This window comes from Chenopodium quinoa, unplaced genomic scaffold (assembly GCF_001683475.1).
Source record: "Chenopodium quinoa cultivar QQ74 unplaced genomic scaffold, ASM168347v1, whole genome shotgun sequence".
NCBI lineage: Eukaryota > Viridiplantae > Streptophyta > Magnoliopsida > Caryophyllales > Amaranthaceae > Chenopodium > Chenopodium quinoa.
In genome coordinates, this window is record NW_018743108.1 from 2309151 (window position 1) to 2332769 (window position 23619).

The window sequence follows — 23619 nt, forward strand, 5'->3', positions numbered from 1 at the left end:
CAAATTAAAGAAAATGCCAAAACAAAGGTCCAATTAACTAAACCCTATCATAATTAGGCTTAAGCCCGTGCTTAAACCCTAATAAGAAGGATTTAGGAGCGACTAGGTTAAAACTTAGTGCTGCCGCAGAAAAAGCCGCGCGCATCTCACAAAGTCATGCTGGGCTGCCGCGCGCAACTAATTTAGTTGCGCGCGACACCCAGCGCAACTTTCAAAGTTGTGCAGTAGAAGATTTGTAATTAATCGGAAATATATGGAAAATATAAAATCGAATCTAACCATAAAGCCGCGCACAAGACAAAAAGCTGCGCTGCACGTAGCAGCACAACTCTATAACTTGCGCTGGGATGCCTCGCGCAACTTCATCAGTTACGCGCGACACGTGCTGCGGAAGATTGCTCGAAACCCTAAACCTAATCCTTCTCTATAAATACGAGCTTAAACCGAGGCTTCAATAGACAGATATTAACCTAAAAACTCTGGCGAAAAAACTTGTGAACTTGTGCAACCTAGCCCTCTTGTCCTAAACACTCACCCTTTCGATACTTTGTTACTACGGTGGAGGTTCCCCAACAAGAAGGTGTCCATAAGTGTTCTAAACGGAGATCTATCAAAGAGTAGTGGTAAATTCCCGAGCACTTAGTTAAATCACCTTTATTTTTCTTGTTTAAAAGGACTTTAATTAATTAATTAGTGTTTTTTTTATCACTTTAAAAATAAATAATTAATTAATTCCACGTAGTATCTTGCGTTAAATAAAGACTAGAATTGAATTAAATAATTGTTGGTTGATCACTTAAGCCAAGGCGAATCTTGTTTATTTATTGTTCTTTCACGAATATTATTAAATAAGAATAACGACTTTTGCAATGTAATTCCTACATGAATTAATGCTTGTAAATAAAATCAACTAACATATTTTTAGGTACCGCGTTGCATATATTGTTTGGTGATGAAATTGTGAATAAGGAAGAGCTAGTAGAGGCCGTACTGGACTAAGATGACGATTACCCTCTAAAAGGAACGTTATCTTAGTACTCTCTCTCCAGAACTCATTTCTGGTTTATAGACCAATTTGGGCATGGGTAAACTTATGATTTGTGTTAATTATTCAATGAACTCCACATGGAAGAAAGGCATGAACGAGGTTTATGAGTTTTTCCTAAAACTCATTGGCGACTCCTACTTATTTCTTATAAAAAAGCTTGATGATGGAATCAATTCAAATTCATGTTCTCCAAACAGTCAGGAATTCAAATCCTAATATACCCTAACAAGTGTTGTCTTAGGATTTTAAGCGGCCAAGGGCATTTAAGGAGAGTACCCCTTACGATGGGAACACCCTCCTTACAATGACGCCGATTAAAAGTCGGGGCGTTACAGTTTGGTATCAAAGCGGAACTCTGCCAGAAGTGTGGGTCGTAGACTTGTATCGCCAGAGTATGATCTTTGGGAAATGAAAGGTAATCTTTTGGTGATTGAAGAATATCTTTGAGCAGTGGAAATAATTTGAGGTTATAATATATAGGACATGGAAGAATATTTTAGTGATATTAATATGATTTGAGGTTAAGAACTTTGGGATATTAAATTGATTTGAGGTTTGAGTATCATTCTTTTTATTAGATTTAAGTTAGAGGATGTGATTCATAAGAAACGTTGTAAGTTGATTTTGAGGTATTAGTGGTTATAATGATTGTAACTTATGAGGTACCAAGTTTCGAGGAAGAAACTTTTTGTATGGGGGTAAGGATGTAATACCCGAGATTTTAAAACTTGATTTATTAAACTCTAATTCTATATTATTAGCTTAGTTGATTTTTAATAACTATTTATTCAATTCTAATGTTTTAGCCTTCAATTTTATTATAAGATTAGATCATTTCGGAAGTTAATTTTACGAAAGGAACGTTACTTATTTTAAAATGTCTTTCGGGTCAAGTAATATTTTATGTTCGGTCAAATATTTAAATATTTGGATTTTGTATTACTACCCGAGAGAGTGAAATTACCAAAATGCCCTTTGCATCGAAAAAGGACAAAATCCACCGCTTCCTTGTTCTTTCTTTACGGTTAAGCATTGGAAGTCAAAATTTGCTTCTTTCTCATTGGATGTTCAATTGTTTCACTTATCATCACAACAAAGTTAGGTGATCAGCTTAAATTTCATACTTATCAAATTAATATAGTAATCTTGATCTTTACTCTTCCTTCTCTTAAAAGTTTCTCGTAACAAGTTATTAACACCCATAAGTTTGACTGCTAAAGAGACACCACTACTGCCACAATCACCGTACCTTTTCCCTGCTCCATGCCGTTGTTGCCATCCTTCTTATTACCGTCGACCAAGCTCATGCACCGCAGCCACGCACTCTTCTTCATCCTCCATTTGTGTCATGTTTGGTTAAACTGAGAATAGTCTTTGAGACTACTCTGTACACATGAAACCAAAGTGAGCTTATTTTGTTTGCTCTTATTTTGATTATAAGTTTATCCTTTATTTGAGATACAAACTCTTTACTTTCTTTGAAAACGATTATTTAGATATTTTGATGATAAGAAAACAATGCTAAAATATAGTATTATCTTGCTATCTAAGTTATATGTTTGTTCTTATTTTACTCTTAAAAGTGTAGTGTTTGTTTAAATTCTAATATTATTTTGCACAAGGAATTGATGATTATGTACTTGTTACATTCCACTTCCTAAAAATGAGTTTTTATACTAGAGAAATTTAAGAGTTCTCTAAATTAAAGTTTTTATAGTAATATTTTCTACTAATATGAATAGTGGTAGCATATATTTTTAAAGTAATGCTCATTTTACTCAAATGAGGTAATACTTGTTTTGTTTCTAAAAATAAGTTTATACTTGTTCTATCAAAGGTTTTGAATTGAGAGGTTACTAATGAATTTTTATTATTATTAGGTATGATCGAATGAGTGATGGAGATTGAGAGTTCGAATGATGATTATTGGAGAATAAGCTAAGTGAGATGATTAAGTATGTTCTAATCAGGTAACCATTATGTCTAGCAATTGTGTTCTCTCCCATATATGTGAAGGAATTATGTCTTCGTCATGTGCAATTACTAGATATATAATTGGATTAAATTATGGAGATAATTAAGTTCTTACATTTGGGTCGTCGTTTTGCCATAGCTAGAGGTACTAACGATATTTGGACTAGTAAAATAGCCCAAAGCCCGATCGGACGGATCCTATAAGGTCACCTAAAGGGGCTAGATCGAGCAATAGAGGACGAGGCCCATCATGGGCCTCATCACTCTTGATGGTCGGCCATATGGAGGATTAGAAGTGGTTTTGGGCTTCGTGCCCTAGTCTAATTATAATGAGATTATAAATAGACTAGGTGCCTAGGTTTGCAAGTAGAGTAAGCAATTATCTGATCAGATTGATCAAACCCTAATTAGCAAACAAAAAACCCAACCCCTTTCAAAGTTCTCTCTCTCACACGACTCTCTCCTCCTCCTCACGCCGGTGGTGGTTCGTGATGGTGGTGGTGGTTCGTGCGGTGGTCGGTTGTCCGTAAAGGTGGTGATCGCGGTTTTCCTCAATCACTCGACCAATCTAGTATTGGTGGACGGCTCGTTCGAATCTCATGGACTAAGTAGAGGAGCAACGCTTGGGGCTCTATTCTCACCCTGATTTTCCGGTCGAATAGCTTCGTGGAATTCATGCGTCAAAGGTATGATTATGTGTCTTGTGTATTATGCTTGTGATCTTGGGATTGGTACATGATTGAATATGATTCATATTATTTCCGCTGCGTAGAACCTATAAACTCCTACAGTGGTATCAGATAGCCTCTTGCATGAACGCGCTAGATCATAATAATACGATTATTTGATGTCCATGTTAATTTTATAATCAATTAAGAGGGAGAAATTAATTTAATTATGGTTCAATTATTATATTTAATGTGATTAAACTTTTGGAATCAATTAAATGTCATTTAATTATTCTCAAATAGCCATGAAGATGACCGAATTTTAGCCCTAATATGTTCGAATTTCTCAAACCCCCTAACCCTATTTTTCGAATTTTTCGAAAATACTAGCCCTAAGATATGATTTTTATGCTTGATTTTGATTTAATTCAATTCATTTTATTATTCATAATTTTAATCGTATTGATTTATGCATAAAAGTGTTTTGTGTATGATCATCGATTTAATTTTAAAAGTTAGAATTAAATTGGGATTAATTTTATGAAGAACCCTAATTTTAAGATTGAATGTTGATTTAATTTTAATTTTTGGACTGATTTAATTTAATTTTGATAAAAGTTATTTAAATTAAATTAAAACACACAAAAAAATATATTTTGAGGCGGCAGCCACGGCTGGGTGGAAAAGCCACGGTGGCTGCCGCCGTTGCTGGTCCAAGAGGGAAGGGAAGAGGAGGGCGGAGGTCGGAGGGTGGCTGTGGGCAGCAGCGTGCAAGCATTGCACGGCTGCTGCCACGGCTGCAAGAGCTGCTGCCTTGCGGCAGTGGCTGCTGTTGTGGCAGCCAGCCACCGTGGCTAGCTTCGGCTAGCCAACCACGGTGACCATCGGTGGTGGCTTGCAGTTTTTCAAAAAAAAAATTTAATTATCTTGTTTGAAAAATTATTTTAAGATAATTAAGAAGTATTTTGGGATAAAATCAATTTTATTTTGGATAAGTTAAATTATTTTAAAAATATGATCTTTTATTTTAAAATGATAAAATTGGTTTTATTTGGATAAAATCTTTTATTTTGGGATAAAATCAAATATTCAAAAGTTGTTATATTTGATATTATCCATATTTAAAGTTGTTAAATTGGTAATTATCCTAATTAAAGTGGTTAATTTTGGATAAGATTGATTAGGATATTCTGAGCAATTCCAAAAGGATAATAATTGATTTAAATAATGTGATTTTCCCATAATTAGATTAGGATATAATTGATTTTAAAATTATTTGACTGGCTAGTAATTAGGATAGAATCTCCTAAATTTGTTAGGATAATCATGGAAGACTAAATATGATTTATTTTTCTAGATTAAAATATGATTTCATTCTATCTCATGACTAAATTAAATATATGATATTTTATAAACGGTCATGAATAGTATATGATATTATTTAATTATGATTAAAATATAAGATATTTTAGGAAATGCGTTGACTTTATTACTAACATTCGATTTAGTAGTTTAGACAAGCATGTTGAGTGATTTATTATATGACACTTTTATAATGTATGATATTATGTTGTTGTATATAGACTAGTATGGCCTTTAGATTCTTCAAAACGATGCGCATCGTGATGTATTTTTGTAATCTAAATACGGTATGCGTACCGTTAAGTATTTTTGTAACTTTTATTTAAAGTAAATAGAATAGTTATTTAAATAGTGTTAGTTCAAAGAAGCCCATAAAGTGAAGGCCCAAAGGAGCAAGGTGGATGGAGATCCATGATGATTCAAGTGGGAGCATTTTCATTTCTAGTTTTCTTAGGACTAAGGGGTCATACTAAGTCATGATTTATTTTATTGCATTAGTAGATTATGCATGTTAGATTTTATTTATGTTGATTGATGATGCGCTAGATTTCACTAAATAATCACAACATAATAAATCTAGGTCCCAGTAATATTGAGATTGCTTTTCCAATTAAAAACCCGATGAAACCTTTGATATTTATGATGGGTCATGCCAAAGCTGGGTGTCATATTATATCTTAGGGGAGTGGGGGTAAAACAAATTTTACACTTTTAATTGGTTTTGCTCAACAAGGTTACCTAAAGAGTTTAGAACCTTGAAGAAAAGGGAAATAATTAAACATGTGATGATTAATTATTCAACCAAGAGTTACATGAGTTGTAATCAGTAAAGAGTTTACTCACCTTGAAAATGTAATGGTTGATGGTAGGCCAAAGTCCGGTCAATTATTGCACGAATAAAGGATCTTGGAATCACTTAAAATTCAATTGGGGTCATTTAAATATTGAATAAAGTGTTTTAAAGTTACCAAATGAATGCGTTTATGGTACTTTAATTTTAATTAAACATAATTATTAAACTTTGCCTTATTTTGACGTAGATGGGTAGTCGTAAACACAATGACAACAACGTTTACAATCTTCGACCATTCCTTGAGATGGATAGGTTGACAGGGGATAACTTTTCCAACTAGCAAAGAATGCTAAGGCTTGTTCTGAAATCTAAAGCTAGAGAGGATGTCATTGACACCCCATTGTCAGGACCTCTGCTAGAAAATCCAACTGCGGCAGAGATCAAGAAGCAAAAGGAAGCTCATGACACTTCCTTAATGATTGCTACCATGGAGCCTAGTCTTCAAAAGCATTTTGAGGACTAGGATGCTTACTCAATCATGCAAGAACTCAAAGCCTTGTTTAAGAAACAAGCTAGAGTTGAAAGGTATGAGCTCCATCGTGAGATTCTGGATTGTAGGATGGAGAAGGGCACCACAGTTCATGATCATGTTTTCAAAATGATTGGCCTAATTAAAATTATGGAGAAACTGGGGCACCCATACAGTGATGATTTGGCAACAAACATCATTCTCCATTCACTACCAGAAAGTTTCACTACTACATAAACGAGCAAATGCAACCCCTAAAAACCGTTATAATAAGGCCAAAAACCGTTGAAATAGACCTACTGCAACGGTTAGAGGATCGTTGCATTTGCGGCCATTGCACTAGGTGTAATGCAACAGCTAATGCAACGATTCTATACCATCAACCATGAATCGTTGCATGAGAACCTAATGCAACGGTCCATGTAACCTAATGCAATGGCTCTTTCAAACTCCTATAGACCGTTGCAACAGATCTAATGCATTGGTCTTTTAGTTCTAGCGCAACACCCATAACATCCTTTAGAACCGTTGCATCATCATCATCATTATTATTATTATTTTATTTGTTGATTTTCGCTAAAATTGATAAGAAACCAATATATAAACATAAACTTAGATATTTATATTAATAAATGCTTGTTATATTACATTTTCATCCAAAAAAACATTATTACAATGAGTCAATGAGTAAAGTAGGAGCATCTCAATTACAGAACAGTAGCAACATCGAAGCTGACCAACAACAACATAGAAGCACGAGCAGCAGCATCAATGAGGGCAAATTTTCATGGTAACAATCTTCCTCATCCTTGTATCATACATGTTTCTCAAGGCATTGGTCAACTCATGAATTGGTGTTCTTCTTGTTCACCTTGTTTTAACTGCAGCAGTTGATAGTCTCAAATGCTTGCCTTTCCTGCTGGTTAAGGGACGGGAAATTTGGGATGTTCGCAAAGGGGAGGATCGTGGCTTGAGCTGATCTATAGTTGATCCTGCTGAGAATGTGATCGGGATAAGATTGGTCGTTAAGCTACTACCCTAACAAAATTAATCATTTATAATACCTAAACCTACACTAAACTAGTTAGTGGCAAGTAAAGGGTCGAACCACTAGGGAATCACGCTAATTCAACATCAAATATCACTAGTGCAAGAGTGAAAGGGGGATTGTTTTTGTTGGTTTTGTTGAGTAAGAATACTAAAACTACAAATAAACAAGAAGATGATATCTAAAATCAATAGAAAATGACGCTAGGGGTGTATCCAATATGATTAGAAAGAGGAGAATAATGGTGATTATCATGAAACATATGCCAAAGAACACAAGATGCTACCAAAACAATTCATTCTCATGCAATAGTCTAGGCAAATCAATGAAAGAGGTCTACACTAATAAGGATCATTCTCATGCATCCTATTAGTTACAATAAAATCAAGAGAATAAAGAAGCATAATCCATAAATACACCACATTAATAACTCATTCCCATGCAATCATTAAAATAGAGGTGATCCTAATCTAGTTCAAATCACTTTTATGCATTTAAACTAGAAAACATCAAATAGAGTGCAACAATAATCCCAAGTAATAAAAATCATGTCTTTCATCAATATATGGCATAAGTTCAATCCAACCATCATCATTCATCCAATATCAAATCATATCTACCACCCCCTTCCCCTAACCAAAAGTTTAGCTTAGAGAAGGGAGATTAAACACAATATCAAAACTAGAAATAAACTCAAGAAACTCAAAGCAAAACATAATTTAAATCAATTAAATCAATAACAACTAGATGAACTAATAATATTAACAAGAATAAGCAACAATAAAACAAATAAATAAAAATAAAGGAAAGGAGAAGAGATTACTAAAGAAAGGATTAATGAAAGATGAAAACTTTAATTCTTGCTTAATTTAAACTTAAACTTGAGCAAAGTTAAATCTTTGAAGAAAATTGAGCGATAATCTATTTTTCTCTCTCTAAAAATTATCTACTCTCACCCTAAGAGAGAGAAGCTCTCCTAAACTAGGAAGAAGATCTAAAATATCAAGTTCTCCCGTACAAAAACAAGGCTCGCAAATATAAAGGAAGTTGCGAAAAAACGCTGAACAGGGCTCGCTGTGCGCCCGCACATGGCAGTTGTGCGCCCACGCAAGGCATATGTGTGCCCGAGCAGTGGGCTGTGCGCCCACGCATTCGTGGGTTGCGCGGCTTGCTGCTTGGGTGTGTGCGCCCGTGCTGCAGTTGTGCGCCCACGCAAGGCACCTGTGCGCCCGCGCATTAGTTTGTGCACCCGTACACATCAGCCGCGCGCCCGTACACATTGTGCGCGCCCTTGCACCTTGCTTTCTTCAATTTTTCCCTCATGCTTCCTTTGGTTCTTCTATGCAATCCAAGACTTCAAATACCTAAGCACAAACAACAAGGGAAGCAATAAGGTATAGGGAACGGTGCAAACACGCAATTAAGGCAAGCATTCAAGAATTTACGCGATTTCATTAAAAACACATTGAGACATGTATGCACGCGTTATTTGAACAAAACAACTACAAAACACCCTAAGACAAGCTAAAATAAGGCATAAACACTATCCTAGGAGTGACATAAATGTCACTTGCAAATTCCCCCAAGCTAAACCTTTGCTCGTCCTCGAGCAAGACAAAGAGAAAGGGAGAGGATTATTCAAGCAAAGCTAAGACACTAAAGGAGACAAGAATGTACACTAACTCACTTTCGTAGGAATCACGGTCAATTTTAGCAACTAAAGACAAGCCCTTTAAACCCCTAGATCGCCCTAGAGGACGAGTATGCTCTCGTAAGGGTTTCCTAAGAGCTTAACCCACAACTCTAGACAAAAACCAAGGCAAAACAAAAAGAAAAAAAAAAAAGCAAACACAAAAAACAAACACAACCATGACCAACATAACATGGCAAGGTTTAGGAAACCAATCAAGCTCAAAGATGGAAAATACTCCATTTGGACTCAAAAAGAAGAGACATGCACCAAAGAATACTCACCTTTCTCAATACAATGAGGGAAAACACGCTCTAAGATGCTCATGGTTGAGAGAGACAAACCTAAGCTAAGCATAGACAAAACTAGAGAATTCATTCTCCGCCCTAGCCCCATCTAAGACAGTCCACGTTCTCTCCACTAGCTTCAAATCATCCCCTAGTTAGTTCCTCATGATTCCACGAAGGAACCGGAAAAAGATTCAATTTGTGGAATTAGTGGGTCATCCTGACATCTCAACTATGCATACTCTCTCCATAGGGTTGAAATCTATCTCCCTCCACCGGAAGTTGACCTCACCCCTCTAAAATCTAAGGGTCTTAACTAGGGTTGTAACGTAAGGCAAAGGGTTAAGGCGGGGTAAAAATTTGAAAATTTTGGTGACATTTCCTAAGTGAAGCAAAAGGGTGATCAAACCTCAAAAACAAACTCAAGAAATCACCAAACATCAAACAAAAATACCAATAATGTCATCTCCCCCAAGCTTACTCAACACCAACATTCCAAAAAAAAGAAAACGAAGTAACGCCCCCCCCAAGCTTGAACGAAGCATTGTCCTAAATGCTTAACTTAGGGAAGAAAACGAAACGTACTTTTTATTTTATATATATATATATCCTTGCCATTTTTAATTAAGGACGGCTTTTTCGGGGATGCATTTGCTTTATTACACACAATATATACAGTTTACTTTCTTGCTTGGTACAAAGAGCATAATACTTTCTCATTTTCATTACAACACAAAACAAACTCTCAAACCGAAATGCTTCACAATCTAAGGGTTAGGAAAACAAAAGGTCATAAGGCTTTCATTATGGCTCATAATCAAGAAAGGGAATAGGCTCAAAGGGTTAGCAAGAGGAGCAAATGCAAAATAAAAACAAAATATGTAACAAAACAAAAAGAAGATAAAGAAAAATAAGAAAAGGGTGCCCTTTTCCTCCCCTAGAGCTGCTTGGTCACGATCTTGGGAGTTAGAGGACAACACAAGGATTAAGATATGCATAGTCAAGGATCCTAAGCGCCGCTCAAAAATTTGATGGAGGCTTGAACAATTTCAATCTCATAAGGGATGGGAAGTAAGCAAATACTAACTAAAGAGTTTCAAATCCACTATAGAGAGCAACACCATCTTACCACTTTTCTGTGAACTAAGGGTTCAAACATCCTCAATAGTTCTTAACCTTGCTACCTTAGCTTAAAATTTGTCTATCTCAACCATAAGCCTCTCAAACCATGTAGGTCATCATCAATTAGGAAGAAAAACATTCTTTAGCACATTATCAAAGCAATCAATTCCAAATGCATGAGCGAATTCCAAAAAAAATTCATTTAATCTTGCCATAGTCATGTTTTCCACACAAAAAAAGAAAACAAAACAAAACAAAGAGGAAGAAATAAAAAAGGTTCACAAACAAGGCATATAAACCAAATAAGTCCCAATCGTCAAACAATTGATCGTTCGATAACAACATCAACGACCCCAAGTTCCATAGAACCAATGCAAACAACCTCGAACCATTCAACTTCTTCCTAAACTAAGCACTCAAAGAAAGAGTAAAAGAGTAAAAATAAGAAAGGTCTCACCGGGAGGTTAGCTTAAAAGAATTAAGGAGCATAAAATAGAGTTCACCAAATAGTGTCTTTATAGAAAGAATGTCTTCCTATAAAGCAAAGTGGGAGTAAAGTTAGATCTCGATGAGATTCGAGACGAGCAACAGATGGATGTAGATAACACTACATCAGAGACGAATGCGCGTGAAATCAGATAATTTGATAAAACATGTGTCGAAGCAAGCTAATTCAACTAGCGAGACTTCTATCGTCCTACTTGAATGAAAGGCTTCAAAGAGTTGAAGAGAATAATTCTATTGTTGCTCATACCTATCGCAGGTTACTTGGGATCAAAACAAACAGTTTGTTGAAGTTCTAAGAAAAGGTGGATTCTAAAATATTCTTATTAGAACGGCTAGAATCCATGCCTTACAAGCAAGCTTTGGATAAGTGCCAACTCAAGAAATGGCTTAAAGCCATAAAATCCAGTATGGACTCCATGTTTGTAAAGATGTGTTAGTCCATAATAGTCTTACAAATAGGGTCAAACCTATTAGTTGGGTAAGTCTATTCGGATTATTCTAGTTATGGATATCAAAATCACCTTCTTGAAACGTTCTTGGTGGTGAACATGTATATGATACAACCTATGTGTTTGAAATCCAGAAATTCCTAGAAAGTTTTGCAAACTTCATAAATTCATTTATGTATTGAAGTAAGCATCAAGGAGTTGGAACATTCGTTTTGATTAAGCAATCAAACAGTTTGATTTCCTTAATAGAAAGAAAAGGGAATCTTGTAGAGACAAGAAGTTTAGTGGGAGTAATTGGTCTTCTTATTCTAGTATGTAGTTGACATACACATGAAATGATATATCAATGCTTGAATAAGTCAAGCAGTGGTTAGAACGATTGTTTCTATATGAAATACTTAGGAGATGTTGAGTACATATTGGGAATGAATCGAGAGACTTATGTTGATAAGGATCTTGACAAGTTCATGAAGCAAGACTCTAAGAGAGGATGTCTTCCCATGTTTCATGGTATTACACTCAGTAAGACTCAATGCCTTCAAAAGCTAATAGTGTTGAGTTGTATGGATAGTGTACCTTATGCTTCTACAAAAGGATTCATTACATGCGCCATAAAATGTACAAAGCAAGATGTTGCATATGACTTGTGCATGTGTAGCATGTTTCAAGCAAAATCAGAATAAGAATACGGAGAATTACCAAGAACAGATCCTTGAGTACTTGAGAAGCACAAAAAGGAATTATTCTAGCTATTATGGTAAAAGGTAATTTAAGCAAGTTGTCAAAAAGTTACACAAATGCAAGTTTTCTAAACAGGCAAGATGATTCTAGATGGGGATCTAAATGCATATTTGTGTTCGGATGGAGAAGGACGGTGAGCTTGAAGAGTTCAAAGCAGAACACAGTTGCATACTCAATGTCAGAATATGTGTATTAAACTATGGTGAAATAGTTAGAGAGGAAGTTTGGATTAAAATGTCATGTGACTAACAGGTCGCCTTTGCCCAAGAACAAAGGAGCCAAAGTCATATTACAAATCCAAACAAAAGGATATGATATATCACCTCAATTTTGAGATCATTGACCAGCGGAAGGTCATGTTCTGCAAAGTTTTATTATGAGTGAAAAATAACTAAACCCCTTCCATGGACTAAGGTATGAGAGTCATATTAAAGTCTTAGGATTGAAGCAAGTTATGTAATTTAAGTTGTATATGTTTTGTGAAAACATATTACATGAGAAATGCATCAATTTGCAGAATTATGTTTAAAATAGAAATTGTTATTTCTCTTATTTAATTATGGCTTTGGAAATTAAATAAAATGTCCAAAATAATTATGAATTGATGGGCTCATATAAGGTCACCTAAAGGGGCTAGATCGAGCATTAGAGGACGAGGCCCATCATGGGCCTCATCACTCTAGGTGGCCGGCCATATGGAAGATTAGAAGTGGTTTTGGGCTTCGTGCCCTAGTCTAATTATAATGAGATTATAAATAGACTAGGTGCCTAGGTTTGCAAGTACAATAAGAAATTATATGATCATATTGATCAAACCCTAATTAGCAAACACGAAACCCAACCCCTCTCGAAGTCATCTCTCTCACATGACTCTCTCCTCCTCCTCACGCCGGTGGTGGTTCGTGGTGGTGGTGGTGGTTCGTGCGGTGGTCGATTTTCCGTAAAGGTGGTGATCGTGGTTTTCTTCAATCACTCGACCAATCTAGTATTGGTGGACGGCTCGTTCGAATCTCGTGGACTAAGTAGAGGAGAAACGCTTGGGGCTCTATTCTCTCCCTGATTTTCCTATCGAATAGCTTTGTGGAATTCACGCGTCAAAGGTATGATTATGTGTCTTGTGTGTTATGCATGTGATCTTGGGATTGGTACTTGATTGAATATGATTCATATTATTTCCGCACCTTAGTACCTATTATCTCCTACAATATGTAACTATTATGTGTTAGCTACTGTGTTTAAACCTGTATGTAACAATTATGTCTAGTTATTATGATTGCACGTGTGTAACCTTAATGGCCTGTTATTCTGCCACATGTATGCATGTATGATATGTTTGGCTCGTTATGATTAAAAAGCATGGTATGTGAAAATGACATGACATAACATGATCTTTTATATCCTTGTATATATTTTTAATGACTTGCGATATGATAAACATGTTTATTGATGTATTTCAGCCTTATGGTTTATATTAATGACTTTACATATACAATGTTACATTGATTTGTGGATCTCTCAAAATTATGTTAATAATCTACGAATAACATATTAAAAGATTCTTAATTTAAAAAATGAAAGTGAAAGACCTAGTCCGTCTGACAGTATATGTTATGTTTCGTTCATGCAATTCATGTTCCCATGGGGAACCAGCCTAAATATGGCGAGCACGTGCTCTATGTTATGGGTACCGGCCCATCGTGGAAGACGTTTCGCCATGTCATACTGTCCAGCAACTAGCATGTCCATCAAAAAGATAACGAATACATGAATTATATTAAAGGACTTATAAGAAATCACAAGGATATATACTCGCTCTATTGATGAGTTTTATGATATACTGATATGTACGATAGTTCATAAAGATGTCTTACCGTCATAAAAGGTAATAAGAATGCTATGAACGACATATATTTCTAGTTATTTTATTAATTTATAAATCATGTGTATGTGATCTCTTATGCTATGCCCCTGTTAAATGTCTAACTCTAATGATTATTTTATTAAACTAAGTGTTACGAATGAATGATTATGTAATGTGTCAATGTGCTATGAATTTTTATGAAGTGTAAAGTTGTTCAGAAATGATTTAATATGATACGATAGATGAAACTTTTGTCGGCATCGAAAAGTGAACTGAACGTGGAAAATAGGCGAGTTACAGGTGGAGGAAAGTATGTTAATGAAAGGGGGAAACATTCCCACGCGAATGAAAGTTATGTTATGTCCAAAACCTGTACTTACCTATGATCTTTTGTAAAGGGAATGATCCTTTCCGACATAGCTTTTAAAAAAATAATGATATTAGATTATTAAACAACTATGTATGTATGATATATGCTCAAATGATTTTGAAAGAAAAACTATTTTAACGGGCTAGAGTAATGTTACTGAGTTTTCCACTCATTTTTTTTTCCGGCGTTTTCTCTATTTTCTATTTTTATGGATAACTACAGGGATAATGATGACGGAGCTGAAGTTAGTCAAAGGAAAAAGGATTAAAGGAGTTTACTTAGAGGGATTATGGAATCAAGGCTTATGTATTATGGATCATCGAGAGCTGAGGTAGATTGATTATTTTATTACAGTAAGGAAGACTAGAGTTGTATTATATATCAAATATTCTCATTAAGGAGTATGTTTATTTGTGGGCCCATAACCCACAGGTGGTCATGAGATTGATTCTGTTGCGTATGATGAGTAAAGAATGGATTATCTATGGTTAATTAATTCCGCTGCAAACGACGAGTTAAGTACAGTCTGGTGACGTCGATTAAAAGTCGGGGCGTTACAGTTCTGCGATCCTAATTTATTATTATAACTCTTTTACATACAAACTAGCGTTAGTTAAACAGATAAAAGAGTTAAGAAACACGTATCTTGCACCGTCGAGCGCACGTCTCTGAAGTAACTGATTTGTTGCTGCAATATTGTTTGTGACGACCTCCATAGTGCCTCGTGAACACCATTTGAAGGTGACAGTGCCTCGCTATCTTCATTTTCTTCTGACACTCCTCTATAATGCCTTGAGAACATCGTCAAAGGTGAATGTGCCTCACCATCTTCAAGGTTGTGGCACTGCCTCACCACGGCTATGCCTCGCCGCTATAGACAATCTCCTCTCTACCTTGGGACATTTTCGAAGACCGCTGCTTGTAGCCATCTTCAGTTATGGCAGTACCTCGCCACGGTTGTGCCTCGTCGCTATAGACAATCTCCTCTCTACCTTGGGACATCGTCAAAGACCGCTTCTTGTAGCCATCTTTAGTTTTATGATGATAACTTTCCAAGGAAAGATATCGAAGACCACCGCTTGTTGATCCTCAGTGCTTTAATTCGCTATTTGCTTGTTGTATTGATGCCTTGGGGTGACGACAATTCTCTCTTCTTTAGGAATAGTTGCCAACACGACTCTTGAATAATGTACGACAATCCAATTTAGGGAAATTTGTCAATGCTTCGTAACAATCCATCCTAGGAAATATTGCTACGACGAAGCGACAATCCGTATCTCGGAAATTTTTCCAAAATTCCAAATTTAAGAAAAGTTGCCAATGCTTCGTAACAATCTATCATAAGAACCTTGTTACGGTCGACTATCCCCGTCTTGGAATGTAACTCTTGAAAGCAATCCACCTTGGAAATTTGCGAATATTACACGACAATCCTTTTGGAAAAATATTGCCACAATTAACAATCCATGTCTTGAAAAAATTGCAAAAAAGAGTCGATTGACAGTCCGTCTCGGGAAATTTGCCACTGCTAAAATGAATGACAATCCACGTTGGGGAACCTTTATCGAAATGTTAAGATGAATAGAGACCTACGACTATCCTTTGGGAAATTTTCCATAGGGAACTGGGTGTATGACAATCCAATCTCGGAAATATTGCCAAGGATTTGATTAATATATGACAATCCGAACTTGGAAAAATTGCCAAATAGAAAATAAGTGCGACAATCCATGCTTGGAAATTGATATGTCCAATTTATATAGTGTTTTACCCCCGTCCCATGGTCATAATTAGTAGTGTTTTTGGCTCTTTAGGGCCACTTTTATTACTAATTTGTGTTTTCTAGTGTTTTCGTAGTTTTAGTTGTATTTTACAGGAAATTGCACTTTTAGAGCATTTTCCCGGGTTTTCATGGATCAACTACGAAAGCTAGAAGGACACGACCACTCTTGCAGCCCAGGATCGGTGAGAGCCGGTGATTAAGGGCTCGGTATGAGATACCAAGGCTATTGGATCGATTAATCAAGACCCGATGAGGAAACCTAGATTGGGCCGAGGAATTGAGTCCAATAGAAATCCAAGCCTCGAAGAAGAAGACCGGGCCCGATCGGGCAAGCATATGCCCGATCAGGCGGCTGCGCGCATAATTACCTTCAAAGGAGAAGTGTGCCCGATCGGGCGCGGCACACCAGTAGGGCGTTGTAAAAAAGGCGGGCCCGATCGGGCGCGTGTTTTTCTTAGAGCTGATAAGATTAGTTTTAATTTTTGTTTTGAAAAATGTTTAAGTAAGAATTATGTACGAAAATTATAATTACCTTCTTCTTTAGATTTTCTCTCTCTACTTAGGATATTTCTCTCTCTTAAATCTCTCTCAACTTTTATTCTTAATTACTTTCATTAATCCAGATTTCTTTTGGTAACAATTTATTCTCTTTTAATTTCAGTTATTTTACTTATTTCTTTGATTATGTTTTGCTTTATTTATTTGATTAGTTTAGTTATAATGATGCTTGAGTAGTTTTATTTCTAGGGTTTACGGGGATCTAATAAATAATATGAAGGGGTAATTTTGTGATTGTTGATTATCAATGCTTGGTTAATTTCCTATTGATTGATTTAATGTTATGCAATTAGGTTTGGCCAGATTTAATTGTATGAGTTTAGCAATATTAATTCGAGACTCGATAGATGAGAATTGATGTTTAGGCTTAGTTTCAATAGGCGGACTAATTTATAAATTGTTAAGTCGAGATTCGACAGATGAGATTTAATACCGGTAAATAACTCTGTGATTATAATACGTAACGAAAGCCCTTTATAATTGTTGGGGTTTAGTGAGTCTGACTCACCGCGGAAACAAACCCCTACCCGTGGAACCACTCGCAATAATTAAAATCATAAAGCATAAATAAATAATCACAAAGAAAAGATTACGAATCTTACCCTCGAAGCGAGCTTCGCCCAAAAACCGGGGCTCTTACTTGAAAGCTACGAGCACATCAAGCGTCGCGCCTCCGACGGTATCCACCCACAAAAAGGCGAACACAACTTTAAGGTCTACTACCTGGGGGTTAGCGAGGTCCGACCAAAACCCGAGTGTTATATGAGTTTAAGAGTTTTTCCAAAATTATGGAATGCTCTTTTTAACTCCCACTCAAGCAAAGAATTCTCAAGCCATTCCATGACTATTTATAAGGAAGTATGCCTTGTGAATTTCACTCATCTTTCAATGTGGGACTTTTCACAAAAAGATCCCACATGGAAAGATTGGTGAATTCAACCCTTAGTTAAATAAACAAAGGAACAAGTAACAAGTGTCCCATGGTTAGGTGTGGACCACTTTTTCACTTGGTCCCCAAGGCATTTCAAATGCAATGTGAACTAACCATGTGTCACCCAACCTTGAGCCTCAAGTTGGGTTCGGTTGGCCCATTTTATTTTGGCCCGTGTCCATGACCCATCAACCCGGGTCCACGGTCATTGCCACATGTGTCGCCGCCGTGGCGCGCCGCCATCATGGCGCTGCCACGTGGCACGCTGTCACTTGGTGGCTGCCAATGTGGCGGCTGCCAATGTAGCTGCTGCCACTTGGCGGCTGCCAACGTGGCGGCCACGTGTGCTGCCACGTGTGCTGCCACATGGTGTTTTGCCATGTGTGCTTCCATGTGGCATGCTCCTATTGGGCACGCATTCCTAGCCTTTTGCGTGGCTAGGATTTTACTTGTTACTTGATGCATTTTCCCGTCTCGCCAAATCCTAAATTTTGGCTCGACATTTTAGATTCTCCGACGCTCAGTTTTGACGCTCCAAGCTCGAATTTCCGACGTCTAAATGTTTAACACTCGGGCGACGAATTAATTTCTTCCTAATTAATTCGTCGAGTTGGTTCGTATATTTTGCTTGGGTGTGACCCGAAGGGTTCAGTCAAGATTAAGCTGTAATATTAATTATATTAATATTACTGATCGGAAGCGGCCTCCACCCAGGCATTCCGATCACTTGACCTTACTGAATATATTAGGTTTCTAATAATTCTGAACCCGCTATCAAAATAATACACTTGTTCGAAGGACACCATTCCTTTCAATAATCTGATTAATCAATGCTTGATGATTGCTTATTATGATTTTCCTTGGAATATTGTTTATTAGTGAACCTATGCCCTAGGTCTTTTAATATTTGATTTCTCCCTACTTTATTTCCCTCAATCTTATTCTTCGTAGTATAGAATTTATTTACAACAATATTGGTTACTTTGATACTTTAGATTATAATAATTAATTAGGAGTAGAAAGACTTGTTTCCTTGTGGATTTCGACCCTACTTCCCTATCTACTTTAGTTAGAGGACTTAGGTATTTACTTTTGATTAGGTGATATGACTTTACCCTGTCAAAATTTGGCGCCGTTACCGGGGAAACGGTTTTATTTTTATTTTCTGATTATTTTTTTGTAGTCTAGATTATCCCCTTTTGTCTAAGAGAACGTTAGTTCTTTGAGGCAATTCTCATATTTGTCTTTAAGTTCCTTGTTTATGCCCAGGTGTTCCAGATCTGGCTACATCCTATTCGATCCTGAGATCGAGCGCTCTTTTCATAGGCAAAGGAAAATCTATAGACAAATTCTGGCGGGTTCCGAGGAGGACAACAGTCGAAGAGATCCTCCCTCTGATTCTAGTGACACAGATATTCCTTCAGAATCAGAGATGACGGCCCACAAGAAACTCAGTGACTACTCGCAGCCGAAGCTCACAGATTTCCCGCACCTTACTCCCACTCCGGCGCTAGATGGAGTTCAGTTTGAAATCAAGCCCCAATTTATCACTATGATAGAGAGGAAGCAATTCAGTGGAGCTAAGGGTGAAGATCCAAATCTTCACATCGCAAATTTCTGCCAGCATTGTAACACCATTAGACAAGCCGGGGTCACGCAGGACCAAATCAGGGAGATTCTTTTTCCTTTTTCATTATGTGGCAAAGCTAAATTATGGTTTAATGGTTTGAATAGAACTGCAATTGGTATTACTGACTGGGAAACTATTGCTTTGAATTTCTATAATAAATACTATCCTACAGAGAGAACAACGGTACTAAGGAGTGCTATTAAGAACTTCGCTCAAGAAGCTGACGAAACGCTATATGAGGCTTCGGAGAGGTTCAAGGATCTACAGAGAGAGTGCCCCCACCACAATCTAGCACAATGGCAATTGATCCAAGCATTCTACAATGGACTTGGAAATTCTTCTAGATCAGTGCTAGATTCTGCAGCCAGTGGGAGGTTCATGAATTTAAATGTGGACGATGCAGGACATGTTATCGAAGACATGGAAATACACAATTCCCAATATGAGAATCCGAGAGGGTTTGCAATTAAAGGAAAACATAATGTTGATTCTGTATCCTTTTTGCAAGCTCAATTAACGTCTATTTGTCAAAAATTAGATAATCTTACTGTTGCTCCTAACTCTGCAGCTAATGTTTCTGTTGTCGCTAACAATGAAGCTTTTTGTGAAAATTGTGGAATTGTAGGGCATTGGGAGCAAGATTGTAGGAGCTATATGGAACAAGTTAATGCCTTTCAAACCTATAGGCAGAATAACCCATATTCCAATTCCTACAATGCCGGTTATAGGAACCATCCATATCTTTCATACCGGAGCACCAATGTACAAAACCCTCCACCTCCACTACAATCACAACAAAAAACCCCACCACAGCAAAAATATTATCATCCTAATTCCGACCAGAAAAGCCAAGCATCACCCTCATAATCTTCCGACCCTGCCATAACAAAAATTAGAGCAATGCTTGCTAATATGCAAAAGCATATGGAGAGTAGGGATGCGCAAATTGATTCCATTTTAGCCCATAATAAAATCAAGGACAATCAAATTGCACAACTTTCATCTACCCTACAATCCCGTCCGCAGGGAGCTTTACCATCACAACCTATCCATCCTACATATCATGCCAATGCAATCACTCTAAGGAGTGGTTCACATTATGATGGACCTCCTATGCCAAAGGAAGATAGACCAGTTCCTGATCTAGATTCCTCTATACCAAACGCTAATCTTGCTAGCCCTGCAGGGCTACAAATAGATACTAACCCTACTAATGTTTCTGCGCAGGGTAAATCGCAGGATAAGGGAAGAGATGTGCAGAGCCTGGTTATCAAACTTCCATTCCCTATTAGACAATTGAAGAGTAAGTTTGATAATCAATTCGGTAAGTTCTTAGAGGTTGTGAAATCCTGCAGGTAACAGTTCCTTTCACTGACTTAATCACTCAAGTTCCTGCTTATGCTAAATTTATGAAAGACATCCTGACTAGGAAGAGGGCCTTTAATGAAGTAGAAACTGTAGCTTTCACAGAGGAGTGTAGCGCTTTATTGCAAAACAAATCCCCTCCTAAATTAAAGGATCCCGGCAGTTTTTCTATCCCTTGTCATATAGGGAATATTTTTATTGATAAGGCTTTGTGTGATTTGGGTGCTAGTGTCAGTGTCATGTCATCGCCTGTCTGTGCTAAACTTAACATGGGAGAATTAAAATTTACTAATATAACTTTGCAAATGGCAGATCGTTCCATAAAATACCCCTTAGGTATTTTAGAGGACATACCTGTCAGAGTTGGTAAATTTTTTATTCTTGTTGATTTTGTTGTGTTAGACATGGCAAAGGATACGCAAATACCCATTATATTAGGTAGGCCTTTTCTCCATACTGCATGAGCAATTATTGATGTTAAAAATGGTAAACTAACCCTTTCTGTAGGTGACGACAATGTTACTTTTAATTTAGGGAAGGTTTTGAAAGGGCCTATGCTAGAGTAAAATTGTTGTTATATTTATGTAATTGATATAATGGATGATATTTGTGATGATAGCTTGCCACAGGTTCTTGCGAGGGATCCCCTAGAGGAAGTTCTCTGCGGGAATTTATCGAAAGACAATGCAAGCGTTTGGGGTAATGAGGTACAAGATATTGAACAGGATCTTTTCTTAAAAGAGTTAAGCCCCAAGGAACAATGAAGGTAGTAAATTTAGTTAAGGAATCAAAACCTACAGAGGTCAAGAAACCTGAGCTAAAACCTTTCCCTTCTCATTTAAAATATATTTTTCTTGATGAACAGGAACTTACCCCATGTTCATCAGTACTGCACTTACTGACCTACAAACTTCCCAACTTCTAGGGGTTCTCAAAACCCCTAAGAAAGCTATTGGGTACAGTATTGATGATCTCAAGGGTATTAGCCCTGATTTTTGTATGCACATGATACATCTAGAGGACAACTATAAGCCCTGCATTCAATCCCAACGAAGATTAAATCCCAATATGCAGGAGGTAGTCAAGGAGGTTATGAAACTACTTGATGCAGGTACTATCTATCTTATTTCTGACTCCAAATGGGTAAGTCCTGTGCAGGTAGTGCCTAAAAAGGGTGGGATGACTGTGATAACCAATGAAAGAAATGAATTAATTCCCACTAGAACTGTAACAGGGTGGCGTATGTGCATTGATTATGTAGATTAAATATCGCCACTGAAAAGGACCACTTCCCTCTTCCCTTTATAGATCAAATGCTTGAGAGGTTATCCAACCATAAATTCTTTTGCTATTTGGATGGGTATTCCGGATTTTTCCAAATTTCGATTCACCCTAAGAATCAGGAAAAGACGACTTTTACATGCCCTTATGGCACTTTTGCATATCGTAGAATGCTTTTTGGTTTATGTAATGCACCCGCTACCTTTCAACGTTGTATGATGAGCATTTTTTCTAAATTTCATAGAGTCTATTATGGAAGTCTTTATGGATGATTTTAGCGTGTATGGTTCTTCATTTGATTCATGTTTAATTAATCTCGTTAAAATTTTGAAACGATGTAAAGAGTGCAATTTAGTTCTTAATTGGGAAAAATGTCACTTTATGGTGACAGAGGGAGTAGTTATATGTCACATTGTATCTGATAAGGGCATACAAGTAGACAAAGCTAAGATATCAGTGATTGAGCAATTACCTCCCCCAATTAATGTTAAGGGAGTTAGAAGTTTCTTGGGTCATGCAGGGTTTTATCGCCGCTTTTTCAAAAAAATTTCAAAAATTGCTAAACCACTGACTCAGCTTTTGCTCAAGGATGCTCCTTTTATTTTTACTGATGAGTGTCTTGAGGCTTTCAACAGGATTAAGCAGCCTTTGATATCGGCAGCCATCATATGTGCTCCCGATTGGAACCTTCCTTTCGAGATCATGTGTGATGCAAGTGATTTTGCGCTAGGAGCCGTGCTCAGACAGAGAAAGGACAAAGTTTTGCATGCTATTTATTATGCAAGCAGAACTTTGGATGAAGCCCAAGTCAATTATGCCACTACGGAAAAGGAGTTTCTTGCTGTTATTTATGCTTTAGAAAAATTTAGATCATATCTTATTGGTTCTAAATTCATTGTTTTCACTGACCATGCAACATTGAAGTACGTGATAGCTAAGGCGGAATCAAAGCCAAAACTACTCCGATGGGTTCTCTTGCTCCAAGATTTCAACATCGAAATAAAAGATAAAAAGGGAGCAGAGAACGTAGTGGCAGACCACTTGTCACGTATCAGGTATGATGAGGGTAAGGATTCTCTACCTATAGATGATTCTTTCCCTGATGACAACCTTTATGCAGTTGTAGAGAGCAACACCCATGGTATGCGGATTTTGCTAATTATTTAGTGGGTGGAACTCAGCCTCCTGACTTGTCCTACCAACAAAAAAAGAAATTCCTTTCTGATGTTAAACATTATTTTTGGGATGATCCTTTTTTGTTTCGTGAGTGTGCAGATGGATTGTTTCGTAGGTGTGTTCCCAAATGGGAAGTCCACGGTGTGCTTACTAGTTGCCACACCTCACCATATGGAGGACATCATGGCCCCACTAAAACGGTGGCCAAGATTAATGAGTCGGGATTCTATTGGCCTACAATGTTTAAAAATGCTAACATTTTTGTGCAGGCTTGTGACTCTTGCCAGAGGACTGGCAACATCTCGTGGAGGCATGAGATGCCCCAAACACGAATTTTAGAAGTTTAAATTTTTTACGTTTGGGGTGTTGACTACATGGGACCGTTCCCTTCTTCAAAAGGGAACTGTTATATTCTTGTCGCCGTCGACTATGTATCCAAGTGGGTT

At 37.1% G+C, this 23619-nt stretch overlaps 1 long non-coding RNA gene across 1 annotated transcript; it reads left to right on the plus strand.

Annotated features, from left to right (window-relative positions):
- The first annotated feature begins 2179 nt into the window (after window positions 1–2179).
- LOC110731956 lies at window positions 2180–7467 on the plus strand. The gene is made up of 3 exons (XR_002513380.1): window positions 2180–2452; window positions 2929–3018; window positions 7088–7467. It is a non-coding gene; the product is annotated as an uncharacterized LOC110731956 (long non-coding RNA).
- The last annotated feature ends 16152 nt before the right edge of the window (window positions 7468–23619 follow it).